Genomic DNA, 14,149 nt, shown 5'->3' with positions numbered 1-14,149 from the left:
TTATTTATTTATTTATTTATTTATTTATTTATTTATTTATTTATTTATTTTCTTTCTTTCTTTTTGTTTCTTTTTCAAGACAGGGTTTCTCTGTGTGGCCTTAGCTGTCTTGGACTCAATTTGAAGACCAGGCTGGCCTCAAACTCACAGAGATCTGCCTGCCTCTGCCTCCCCAAGTTCTGGGATTACAGGGATTCTTGGTGGGATTCTTTCTCTTTTTAAAGTTACATTTAAGGCCAGGCTGTTATGTTGTGCAGGCAGTTCAGCTGGCCTTCCCTTAGGGACCTTCGGGGTCCTGACAATGTCCCATGTCAGTACCTGCATCCTATGACATCATCTGGGCCAGGTACATAGTGACCTGTCTACAGAGTGAGTTCCAGGATAGCCATGGCTACATAGACACCCTGTCTTAAAAAAAAAAAAAAAAAAAAAGGTATTTAAGGGCTAGAAAGATGGCTCAGAGGTTGAGAGCACTTGTTCTTGCAAAGGACCCATGATTGGTTCCTAGCCCACATGGTAGCTCACAACCATCCATAACTACAAACTACAGACCCAGGGGACCCAGTGTCTTCTTCTGACCTCTGTGGGCATCAGGCATGCACTTGGTACACATACATACATGCAGACAAAACAGTCATACATGTTAAATAAATAAATCTAAAAAAGTTTTTAATTAACATTTATGCATTCATCTCTCTCTCTCTCTCTCTCTCTCTCTCTCTCTCTCTCTGTGAGCACACATGTGGGAGGTCAGAGGACAGCTTTGCGGAGTTGCTTCTCCACTACTGTGTAGGTTCCAGAGATGAATTGAAAGCGTGTCCATTTTGTCTGTCATCTCCTTAGTGCATTGCCAGAACCATGAAATGAAAGCTCATTTGAGTCAGAGAGGTGGCTCAGAGGCTGTGGGAGCTTGCTGCCAAACCTGAGTTCAGTCCCCGGGGTTTGGAAAATCGACCATTTGCCCTTCTTGAGCAATGAACGTTTTGTTCTTCTTAAACGTTTTGTTTAGAGTTCTATTCCTGGCTGTGTTTGATATAACCTAAGGGGGGGTGGGGTTGCAGGAGGAAAGCGGGAGCTGGAAGATCACTGATGGAAGTGTCACGAAGGCCTACAGTGTCAGGCTGGTGGGAAGAAGGAAGGCCAGTGCTAACACTAAGAAGCAGAGGAAGCAGGAGAAAATTCTAACAGTACAGCAGCTGGTTTTGAGAACGTTTCCATGTTCCCCCCTATCCTGCTGGAAGTCTCCTGCCAAGGGAGAGGTTGTGTGGCACGTACTGAACTGTTGTGGGGATGAGGAAAGATAAAGGGATGAGGAAGGGGGGGAACGCTGTGTGCAGAGATACTTCATGCTCCATTAAAGTCTCTCCAGGGGTCGAAAGGACTCAGGCACACAGTTCCTTTTATGGCCGAGCTCAAAGAGTGCACCAGGCCCCAACACCTCGGGGTAGCACCTAGATAAGTGCTCTGCACACAGCGGGCTGAGGGGGGTCCCCGAATTTTATAGAGGAGGAATGCCATGCTTTTAAACTGGTTCTTGCCAAGGAGAAGGGTTGGTTGAGGGTTCATACGCGTCTGAGGGGATGATGTGGAGAAAGAAAGGAAAAAATGGCTCATAGATAGAAGCGTTGGAACTGTGCCCACCCTGTCACCTTGGCAACACCCTAAGCCCGGGCTTCAAGGAACACAATTCTTTCTGAGCTCCCCGCCTTACCAAACACTGATGTGTGTGTAAGAGAGAGAGATTTTCGGTGACTTCCCCAGCTTGGAATTTGCTGAAGTAAGTTTCATGAGACAATCGATTCCCGACCAGCTCCTCAAAGCTTGGCTGGAGGGCTGAGGGTGTATATCGCTCATCTCACGGAGTGGTCTGTGGCTGGACAGATGGAAGTTCCTCTGGGAAAGTACTTGTTTTACACTCACGAGGACCTGGCTCTTCTAAGCCTAGCACTAAGGAGGCCAAATAGGAGGAAGGGGAGGGCTGCTGGGGCTTGCTGGCTAGCCGGCATGTCCTTCTTGTCAAGTTCCACGCCAATGAGAAAAACTGCGTGGAAGAGGAAGAGGAGGAGGAGGAGGAAGAGGAGGAAAGGTCCTGAGGTGACATCTCAGCGCTTGACTCCCCTCTGTGAAGGCTGGAGTTCAGACTCCCAGGGACCACATAAAACTGCCCTGACAGGTGGGATGGCCACCTGTAATCCCCGTGCATGGGGGGCAGAGAAAGAAAATCTTGGGAGCAAACTGGCTAGTCCAGCTAGCCAAACTGGCAAGCTCTTCATTTAGGGTCCCTGAAGCCTCCACATGTACACCCGCATGCATCCCGCATAAAACAAGGTGATTCTTGCCCAGCGGTGGTGGTGCATGCGCTTGGGAGGCAGAGGCAGGTGGATCTCTATAAACACAAGGCCAGCCTAGTCTACAAAGTGAGTTCCAGGACAGCCAGAGCTACAGGGAGATACAAAACAAGACAGAAGAAGAAGGTGGTTTGCGCCTGAGAGACATCAGAGGATGCCCTGTCGCCTCCACACGCATACACGTGTACGCCTACAAAAATCCAAGTACAAACACACACCCTTGGGCTCTCCCTCCAGCACCACAGGAAACCAGGCATGTGATACACATCTGTAATCTTGGAGCAGAAGAATAAGAGTTCAGAGTCATCCTCAGTTACACAGTGAATCTGAGGGTAGCCTGTTCAACAGAAGACCATGGATTGCATCTCACAGAGAAAAGAAAGATGTCCATAACTGGCATTGGGTGCCCATTGAAAATGAACTTTACAGCATGGCGCGGTGGGCCACACTTTTAATCCCAGCACTTGGGAGATGGAGGCAGGCAGATCTCTGAACCCTGAGTTCAAGGCCAACCTTGTCTACAGAGCAAGCTGAAGGACAACAAAGGGCTACACAGAGAAACTCTGTCTTGAAAAACAAAAGTTTTGTTTTGTTTTTGTATCATCAAGCTTTCTTTATACCCCGGCCTGCGATTATTCTTGCTACTATTAGCCATAAGTGACAGCACTAGTGAGCACTAATTTAAAGAAATTAAAATAGTGTTTACTTAGGTCTGAGGCTGTCACGGCGTGGTGAGTATGGTGCTCAGAGGACAACTTGCAGGATTCAGTTCTTTCCCTCTACTGTGTGGGTCCTGGGGATGGAACTCCGTCATCAGCCTGGCAGCAAGCTCACTGATCTGCTGAGCCACCTCACCAGCCCAAATAGTGGTGTTTTAATAGTTATTTTTTTTACTGTTGGCTGAATGGCTGCATCCACACTGTCTTCCATCTCTATACATGGACACACACAACACATATATACATATATGTATGTACTTGTGTGTATGGATATATGTTGGGTTGGTGGCTTTCATAGTTTAAAAAACATTGAATAATTATAATTAGAATCACCGATCCAAGTGATTGTGTTGGATTTCCATAGATCTTTAAGATCACAGTAAGGCCTTTTCTGGATTAAAAAAAAAAAATGCAGGATTCGGTTCCCAGCACTCACGAGAAGCAGATCAAAATCACTAGTGATGCCAACTCCATAGGCTCTGATGTTCTGTCACACACACACCTGTGCACAGCTACACACAGAAACATATGTACATGATTTAAAATACAGTAAGTTTTTTTTTTTTAAAAAAAAAATAATAAGGAGCCAGGTGCGGTGGCGCACACCTGTAATCTCAGCGCTCAGGGAGGCAGAGGCAGGCAGATCTCTGTGAGTTTGAGGCCAGCCTGGTCTGCAGAGTGAGTCCAGGACAACCAAGGATACACAGACAAAACCCTGTCTTGAAAAACAAACAAACAACAACAAAAAAGAATAAGGGCGGGGCTGGAGAGATGGCTCAGAGGTTAAGAGCACTGGCTGCTCTTCCAGAGGTCCTGAGTTCAACTCCCAACAACCACATGGTGGCTCACAACCATCTATAGTGAGATCAGGTGCCCTCTTCTGACGTGCAAGTGTACATGCAGACAGAACATTGTATACATAATAAATAAATCTAAAAAAAAAAAAAAAGGAATAAGGGCTTAAAATGCCAGTTTCTTTATTTGAGAATACTTAAACGCTGTCTACCACCACTCGCTTTGCAACACAAGGCAACTCTCACGAAGGATTTTTGGTAATACTGTACAAAGCTGGAAATAAAGACGCTGTAATCTTATGCACTTCCATTTTCCAAGATAAAAATGTATAACTATGTTTAGAAGGTATAGCTTACTGCAGGGGCCGGCAAAAGGAGTCTCCCTTGATTATGCGTGTTCCAAATATCAAAGGAGATTTTCATCTCAAAGCTGCGCTAAAACATTCCTTGAAGCCAATATCAACAAAAGAACCCAAATCCGTTTATACCAATCGGATCCCACTTCCCGTGACTGGCACCTCCTAAGGCCAGTTGCTACCCTGAGTCCTCGCTTCCAGTTCAAAGCCCCGGTATTGGTGAAGAAGTGTTAATGGCTTCAAAGTCTTGGCAGCTGCGCCTGTCTCCTCCAGCACTGGGAGTGCAGGGACTCTGCTGAGTGCCGCAGATGTCCCGGGTTCTCACCCAGAGTGAGAGGTCAAGCCTGGCAGTGATTCTTGGGGCTGCCCTGCCTTCGCCTGGAGTGGAAGGGAGGAAGAGGGCCAGGAGAAGGGGCAGGAGGAAGTGCCCTGTCACCACTGAGTCTCCTGCCTCATGTTCCCGCTGTGACTCCTTACATCTCCCTCCCTCCTGTGGTTCCTGCTCTGCTGCAGCACGGTATCCGCCCAAGAAGGCCATCGAAGGCATTTGAGTTATTCCCTAGGTGGCTTCTCAATCTTAATCTTATACAATATCTTACCTGCTAGTTTTTTGTGACATTTTAATTCACTGGCGTGAGTGCCCCCGTACACAAGTATGCCATGACACCCACGTGGGGGTCAGAGGGCAACGCAGGTGAACCACTTCCCTGCCCCCCTCCCCCCCCCACGTGGGTCTCAGGAATCCAACTCAGGTTGTCAAGCCTGACACCAGGGACCTTCACCTGGTGAACCTCGCCAGCCCTATTTTTGTGATTTTTTTTTTTTAACTAATACTTGCTTTTTTTTTTTTTTTTTTCCCCCATCTACTGCGAGAATGAAGACCATTCCCAGCAGTCAGACAGCCGACATCCCAGAAGACGTAGGCATCAGGCCGAAGGGGCGCACAGGCACCGTGAAGGGCCCTGGGGAACCTTCCTGCGCTGGGACTTCAGTCAGTGCAAAGCTGAGTCTTCCCAGAAAGACGAAGAAGAGGCTCCCGGCTGACAAGGGGCGACAGGAGGAACTGGCCACCGTCAGAACCATCTGCTGTCGCGTTCAGAACGAGATCGAGGGTGTTCCTTCCACTACAAGATGCGCTCTGGGTACGCTCGCTTCCCCTCAACGTCGTTATCCGGAGAATGGGTCTTCGGTTGAAATTCGAAATTATCCGCAGGGTTCGCATGACAACGGGTGTGGTTTGTTCTGTCTCTCAAGCCCAGAAGGATGAATTAATCCTTGAAGGAAGTGATTTGAACTCGTCTCAGATTCAGAGGCCCTGATTCAGCAAGCCTCGGCAGTTAGTTAAAAGCAAGGGTATCAGAAAGTTTTTGGATGGTGTCTGTGTGTCTGAAAAGGGAACTGTACAGCAGGCTGATGAATAAGACCTCATTACCCTGCTCCAGAAACAAGATCCTGAGCTATGAGTTTGATTTGGGCTGTCTTTTGGAACAGTAAAAGACTTATATTTAAACAAATAAATAATAAATACTTGCTGGCCAGGCGGTGGTAGCACAGGCCAGAGACAGAGACACGTGGATCTCCATGAGTTCGAGGCCAGCCCGGTCTACAGAGTGAGTTCCAAGGCAGCCAGGGCAACACAGAGAAATCCTGTCTTGAAAAACCAAATACATACATACATACATACATACATACATACATACATACATACATACATATGTATTTCTTGGCCTTTTCTTTTTTCTATTACTGGGGGAAAAAAATTGTTGGCTTCCTTGTGGTTTTCTTGTATGGCAGGTTAGTTTGCCAGTGTCTTTCCCGTAGATAAAGCTAAGAAGCAGGGAAGTGAGCAGGGCTGTCTGGTGAAGGCTGGGAAAGGCAAGCTGGCAGACAGCAGGTGGGGATGGGAAACTCGAAGGAGAAAGGTACGGCTGTTCCTGAGTTTCGGGATGCACACACTGAAGCCCTGAGTTGGAGCCCTAGCACTGCCTAAAACCAGGGTATGGAAGGCTGTAATCCCAGCATTAAAGAGATTAAGAGATTAAGGCAGGAAGATCAAAAAAAAAAAAAAAATTCCACCTGGCTTACATGAGACTGTGTGAGTCATGATAAATAATGATAAAGACTGTAAAATTACACTAAGTTTATTTCATGCTTATGCTATACCAAGCCTTAATAAATATTCACAATTAATGAAGGAAGACACGTATGGTTATTCAGGAATCCTGGGAGGTTTTCCTGGACACCTCAGCCCATTTTCTCTTAGCCTGAACTCAGGCACATGAACTAATCTCACTTCCTGTTGCTGGGAAATGTGGTCTAGAGGGGTTCGAGGCGGAAGGAAAATGGGTTACAGTGTCCACCCCAATCTAGTACCACAAATGTTTGGGGAAGGCATCAGAGGATGTGAAGTCACTTACGATGTCTGTTTTGCTATCTGTGGTCAAAGCGACACATAGCAGCCATCAGGAGCTGTGTATTGTCAGCTGCTCAACCTTTCCAGACGTGAGAGTCTGTTTCATGAATAACTAACTATGGTATTCCTTTTTTTCTTTTTTTTTTTTTTTTTTTTTGGCCGGACAGTGGTGGCACACACCTTTAATCCCAGCTCTCGGCAGAGGCAGAGGCAGGGGGAATCCCTGAGTTTGAGGCTAGCCTGGCCTACAGAGCAAGTTCCAGGACAGCTAGGGCTACACAGAGAAACCTGACTTGAAAAAAAAAAAATTAAACATATTTTTTAATTATTTTGTGTGTATGGGTGTTTTTGCTTGCCTGCATGTCTTCGAACCACATATGTGCCTGATGCCTACAGAAGCCAGAAGAGGGCGTTGGATCAAGAACTGGAGTTACAGACTATTGTGAGTCACTATCTGGTGCTGGAAATAGAACATGGGTCTTCTGGAAGAGCAGCCAGTGCTCTTAGCTGCTGAGCCGTCGCTCCAGCCACAACTAGGATATTTTTCAGGGTTAGAAAGATTAAATCATCTAAGTCATTCTGACTGGAATAAAGTGAATTTTCAAAGTAGTTTTAAATTGCATTTCCCTGTTGGCTAAGGATGCTGAACATTTTTTTTTTTAAGATTTTATTTATTCATTTTATGTATGAGTACTTTATCTACATATGAGCCTGCATGCCAGAAGAGGGCTTCAGATTTCAGTGTAAGTGGTTGTGAGCCACCATGTGGCTGCTGGGAATTGAACTCAGGACCTCTGGAAGAACAGACAATGCTCTTATCCACTGAGCCATCTCTCCAGCCCCCTGAACATTTTTTTTTTAATGTTTCTTAGCCATTTATATTTCATGTTTTGAGAACTCTGTGTTTACTGTCATGTCCCATTTTTTTAGTGGGTTGTTTTTTCTTGATGTTTAGGTTTTTGAGGGTTTTTTTATATTCTCCATACTAAACCTCTGTCAGATGTATAAATGATGTTTTTTCCCCATTCTGTAGGTTACCTCTCCTCTTCAGTGTTGGTGTGCTTTGCTGTACACACCTTTCAGTTTTCATGAGGTCCCACTTATTAATTGTTCTCAGTGCCTGCATTATGGGGATCTGGCTTAGAAAGCCCTTTCCTGTGCCAAGAAGTTTAAGTACATCCTCTACTTCCTATTAGATTTAGCTTTATCAGGCCTTCTGTCCAGCGCCCTGAGGCATTTGGAGTTGAGTTTTGTGTAGAGGGATAGATAAAGCTCTGGTTTCATTCTTCTTCATCTAGTTTGTGGGACACGTGGACTATGGACCGTGCCACCAAGGAATCCAGCATGGAGCTAGAGTGAGGTGGAGAGTATCCAAACCCCGGAAATCTCTGTCTTGAGACTGGCAGGAATAAGCTCCCTCCCTCCCTGTTCTGTGCTAGCATGTCCTGGTGTGCTTTGTCTCTGCTCCCTACCTCTTCAATTCTCAGAGTAGCCCTGCAGCCTGGCACCGGAATGACGCACCCCAGCCCTAACCAATGATGCATACCCACCCTGGGAATCCTGTCCCACTCCCCAGCCTCATATAGACCTTGTTCACACCCCAATAAACTGGCACAGCTGTTTTACCAAGTATAATCCAAGAGTTGCTGTTTCACTGGAGAGCTCGGAGCGAAAAGGCTGTGTGTTGAACCCACCCAGCCCTGGGCTTTTTCGTTGGGAGATTTTATATTCCTGCTTCTATATCATTGTGTGTAATGATATAGAATTGTGTGTCCATTTAGTTTACCCATTTCATCTTGACGTAGTTTTATTCAGCCATATATAGCTAGAAATTTATCCATTTTTTTTTTCTTTCAGATTTTCAAGTTTGATGAAATACAGATTTTTTAAAATAGGTGGGTATGATTCTCTGAATTTCTTCAGTGTTTGTTTTAATATCCCCTACGGTGGTTTGAGTATGGCCTTCACAGGCTCATAGATTTGAAGGCTTGGTCACCAGGGAGTGGCACTATTTGAAAGGATTAGGAGGTGTGGCCTTGTTGGAGGAAGTGTGTCACTTGGGTGGGCTTTAAGGTTTCAACAGCCCAGGCCAAGCCCAGAGACTCAGCTGCTCCTCCAGCACCATGCTGTCTGCATGCTGTTATGCTCCCTGCCAGGATGGGGATGAGCCAGAGCTCTGACACTGTAGGCCAGCCCCGGTTAAGCGCCTCCTTTCTTAAGAGCGGCTGTGATCACGGGGTCTCTTCACAGCAGTAGAACAGTGACTAGGACACCTTGCTTTCATATCTAAATTTATTACTTTAAATAAGAAATAATCCTTTCTTTCTTTTGGTAAATTTGGCTAACATTTTGTCGCTATTGCCAATCTTTTTAAGAACCAACCCTTCATTTCACTGAATCTTTGTACTTTTTTCCCCCTTTTCTATTTCATCGGTTTTAGCCCTGATTTTGATTCGTCTCTTCCCACCTACTCTTTTTGGGTGTTGTTTGTTCTTGTTTTTTCAAGGCCTTCGGGACTGACTTCTTCTTTGTCCCAGTTATCATTTACAGTGTATTGTTTAGTGGTAATAAGTTTGTGCATTTTCTATGTTGTTGTTAATATCCAGCTTTACTCCATTATGATCAGATAGAACGTAAGATGTTATTTCAATAGTTATATGTTTATTGAGACTTCATTTGTGTCCTAATTTGTAGTTTATTTAGGGGGAAGTTCCATGGGCTGCTGATAAGAATATGTTTTCCTTAGCGTCTGTGTGGAATGTTCTATTATGTGCATCTTATTTATGAAGTCTGTTTTTTTTTGTTTGTTTGTTTGTTTGTTTGTTTGCTTAGTTTTTTTCCAGACCATCTGTTGGTGACAGTGGAGTAAGGAGAATCACTCTCTATCATTATGTTGGGGTCAACCTATGGTTTTACACTGAAATGTTTCTTTCATATAATTGGGTGCCCCTGTTTGGTGCAGATGTGTCTAGAATTTTAATAGCCTGTGGTAGACATTTCCTTTGATGAGCATGAAGTATCCCTCCTTCTCTCCCCTGACTAGTTTTGGTTTGAAGTCTATTTTGTCAGATATTGGTCCTGCTTGCTTCTTAGTTCCATTTGCTTGGGATACTTTTCTCCATCTTTTTACCTAATGTGGTCCGTTGTTGATGGTGAGACACGTTTCTCAGAAGCAGAAAAGAGAATAATACCACTTTCTAAGTTAATCTGTTAGTCTGTGCTGTTTGTTTGTTTGTTTTTGCTTTTGGTTTTTGTTGTTGTTGTTGGCTGGTTTTGGTTTTTCGAGACAGGGTTTCTCTGTGTAGCCGTGGCTGTCTTGAAACTTGCTGTACAGACCAAGCTAGTCTCAAACTCAAAGAGATCTGCCTGCCTCTGCCTTCTGAGTGCTGGAATTAAAAGTGTGTGCCATCACCACCTAGCAGTGTGTGTGTGTGTGAAATGGGAGTCCATTAATATTATGAGTTATTATTAAAATATGTGACTCAACTCCTGTCATTTTGATGATTATATAATGTTTTCTCATATCTCTTTTAACATTTACTTCTCCTCTGTGACCTCCTGGATATGTTTATCCTTCAGATTAAAATATTCCTCCTGGGCTGGCTTAGTGCCATAAATACCTTTTTAATCTGTTGTTGTTGTTTTTTTTATCATGGAAATTTTTTATTTCTCCTTCAACTTTAATATAGTTCTGCTGTGTATAATATCTGGGCTAACAGGTGTGGTCTTCAGGACTTGGAGGGCGTCTTTCCAGGCTCCTCTAGAATTCCTCCCACACTCCTCCGACTCATAGTAGCCTCCACTTCATCTGTTTATAAGGAAGTTCCCCATTCCCTCGTTGTGAGCTCATTGAGGTTCATAGTTAATGCTTTGTCTAATCCTGATTTGCGAACATCCAACCCACAGCCGATACACTGCATTTAATTAAGGAAAGATCTGTGAGGACCTGGGAAGTAAACCGTACTCTTATGTGTATGCGATTCCATTCAGGTTTGAAAACGAGCCAGAGAGACTGTTGATCTGGTAAATCCCTTAGGAGTTATGATGTTTCCTCAGTAGCATGAAGAGCTTGAGGGCTGGGAGTATGTATATTACCTTTTGGGGGAGGCTGCACGTGTATGTACATGTATGTGGGGGTATGAATCCATCTGTGTGCACATGTGTTTTAAGACCAGGGGTGTCAGGGGTAGATATTGGGTGTCTTCCTCTGTCATTCTCCACCTTGTTTTTTGAAACAAGGTGAACCTACCGAACCTAGAACTCATGGATTCATTAAGTGGCTGGGCAGCAAGCTCCAGGGATCCTCCTTACTCTACCCTTGGGATTACCACTGTGTGCACACATCTTGGTCCTGGACTATTTTACACGGTTGCTCGGGTCAGTGCTTGTACGCACCTTACCAGCTGTGCCATCCCTGGCACATACTTCTTTTGATTGCTTTCTTGCTCTGGATGAAGTTGGAATTTTGTTAATCATGCTTAATGTCGGCAAAACTTTTGTGTTTTGAAGGCCCAGGCTGGCTCCTGACTTGCCTCCAGCCCCTACCTCCCGAGTGCTGGGAATACAGGTATGTGCCTTCATGCCAGGTTTTGTGCAGTACTGGGGAAGTCATTCTTGACCCACAGGCACTTGAATGTGTGGTGACTAATAAGGTGTGACCGTTTCCCTCATCAGGTCTTCTGTTTTCTCTTTCTGTATATCCACAGTTTCTCTGGAATATGGGAAGATATACAGAGAAGATTTATTTGGACCCCTGGAATCTGAGTTTCTATCTCTTCTGTGTCCTCCTTTTTGGATAGTAGCAGGGAAGACTCCGGGGGCAAATATGTTTGTTGAGCAGGTAACCATCTATATCAAATATCCTGTTTCCCAAGTTTAGCTTTTTTTTTTTCCTTTTCTCCCCTCCCCCATCCCCTTTTTCTTTTTTGGTGGTGGTGATAGGAGCGGAACCCGGGGTCTCATTCATGCTCGGAAAACGCTCTAGGACTGTGCTGCACACCCAGCCCTCCAGGAATCACTTAGACTATAAACTGCGCATGAATGAAAATATTGAAGCACCTTGTGTTCGTGAAAATGATTTCAAATTAGATAGTTCAAATTTCTTAATTGAGACGGAAGAGACTTTTGGGTAATGCGCGAATTGAAAAGAAAGAAACTGCCAGTTTCTGTCCCAAAAGTGACCCCTTTAAAGACATATTTGTTAGTTGTGAGTGACAGAGGTTACGGTGCCAGCCGGGGCCATTTCTAAAGTGTTAAGCTGACCTTTAGTAAGGAGGTCGCAAGGTCGGTGGGGTCAGGAGTGGTGCCGGAGAACCCTCTGCCTTTTGTGGGGAGCTTTTTAAAAGGCTTCAGCTTTCCGTTCCTCCCTCTCTTCTTGCTGGTCTCATCCTGCCTAGTTGTTTTTTTTTAAAAAAAAAAAAAAACACCATGATTTGAAATCTGACTCATGGGCTGACCTCCCCAGTCGAAGGGCACATAGATGGCCAGATGCTGTGGTCAGAGCCCTTCCTATTTGTCAGGATGGCAGAAGCCGGGGGGGCCTGGCGGGAAGGCATCGCTTAAACCCCCTTCAGCCCTACCCGCCCCCAAGTCTGTCTAAGGCAGAGACTGTCTCCAGGTCTTCCCTTCTTCCGCTTCCGTTTTTCTATGTCTGTGATGACCTCAGATAAGTCATTCACACTTCCTGGGATTCTTCTTCCCCCTCCTCCTCCTCCTCCTCCTCCTCCTCCTCCTCCTCCTCCTCCTCCTCCTCTTCCTCCTCCTCCTCCTCCTCCTCCTCCTCCTCCTCCTCCTCCTCCTTTCTCCTTCTCCTCATTGGCAAAATAAAGAACTTTGGACTGCATGATGTGTTCTTGATTTTGATCTTGTTCATTTGGGTTGATAAAATTCCTGAACCTTTTTGTTTTTGTTGTTCCTGATTAGTAAAATTAAAAACAGGTCACGTTTCGTTTTCCATGATGTCTGCCTCTCTGGGAGAAGAAGGCTGCTGCCTTAGCTTTGTTCTGACAGCACTGTGCAAGGGAGTAGGGACTCAAAAGGCAAGTCTTTTGCACTGAGTCCCAGAGGACTCAAGAATTCAGCATGGGTTGGGCAGGTGGGATGGCTCACAGGGCAAAGGCAGTTGCTGGCAAACCTGGTGACTTGAGTTTGAACCCTGGGACCTACGTGCGGGGAGGAGAGAGCTAACTGTGCAGCTCTAGCTGTTCTTTGGCGTGTGTGATATGGCTGACACCTCACTATAATGCTGGGCTCCATGTTTTGTTTTGTTTTTATAGAGACAAAGCTATGCCAAATGTTCTCTTCTGAGCATTTAAGGCACATTCCGACAGATATCCTTTGAGCAGAGAGATCCAGCATCTTGCCCACCTCAACTGACTCGGTGACATTCCTTCCTCATTAATCTCCCTCCATCAATTTGGGGAAGAAAAAAAAAAAAGTCAGCGAGATGACACTGTGAATCCTTTCATTTCTCCCCCTCCCATTCCCCCTTTGGGAAGGCGGCTGGAATTTTGACTGGAATGTCTTTCGGCTCCCACGGCTCAGCTCCCTAAAACCACAGCTGTTTGCACGCCTGCTGCCCCACGGGAGCTACCATGGTGGAAACCCCTAAGTGTGAAGTGTCCTCCATCCCCACAGCCCTCAAGGGCAGAGACTGGCAGGAAGGCACTTCTTGCTGCCAGGTGCTGGCTGGCTTAGCTCTTCCTACCTTCAATTTAGGAGAAAATGCCAAGGGGAGAAGAGAAAATGGTTGTGTTAATGATCCCGGCCTTACAGACATCTGGTAGACCTGCTGGACAAACAACGTGGGAACCAAGAACCCTGAGTTGGAATTTTAGAATTGTTTCTAGCCGATTCAAGCCATTGAGCATCTTCAAGAGTAAAACTTGTGTTTGTGTTTAACCCTTGCTGGCGTGAAACTCCATATGTAGACCAGGCTGGTCTCGAACTCACAGAGATCTGCCTGCCTCTGTCTTTCTACTGCTGGGATTAAAGGTATGCACCACCACACTCAGCCTTCCATGGTAAAATTTTGTCCCACAGGCAAGGGGGATACAAAAAAAACACTCAGGGGTTATGAGCAACAGGTTCATCATCTAATGGGAGAGGAAGAAAAACCATCCAGACCTTATACAAGATACAAAAGTAATAGAGGGTAGCAACAGAAGGGACAACATAGTCTTTTTGCAAAGGAGAGCTCCCAGCAGGCTTCTGGCAGGAGGTAGCGTTTTTAACTCAGTCTTAAAGAATGGGAATAATTTAGTAAACAGAACCTACTGGAGGACAGAGGTCATGAGGGATAATCCAGAAGAGGGAAGAGAAAGCGGCTTGAATAAAATCCTAGAGGAGGTGCCAAATGGCTGAGGGGGTAGGGGAAGCCAAGATTCAATAAGGTCCTGAGCGAGGAAGGAAAGTGTGACATTGAGAAGAAAACAGCTAAAGGCCAGACTGAGAACTTAGTTTATGGAGATAGGTAGATAGATAGATAGATAGATAGATAGATAGATAGATAGATAGATAG

General features: G+C 45.3%; 1 pseudogene; it reads left to right on the top strand.

Annotated features, from left to right (window-relative positions):
- LOC129670315 (60S ribosomal protein L9-like) overlaps positions 1 to 6,716 on the top strand; it is a 9,372-nt pseudogene extending 2,656 nt beyond the window's left edge.
- The last annotated feature ends 7,433 nt before the right edge of the window (positions 6,717 to 14,149 follow it).

This window comes from Psammomys obesus, unplaced genomic scaffold, assembly GCF_907164565.1.
Source record: "Psammomys obesus unplaced genomic scaffold, mPsaObe1.curated_primary_1811, whole genome shotgun sequence".
Lineage (NCBI taxonomy): Eukaryota > Metazoa > Chordata > Mammalia > Rodentia > Muridae > Psammomys > Psammomys obesus.
This window is presented reverse-complemented; position numbering and strand designations above follow the sequence as displayed.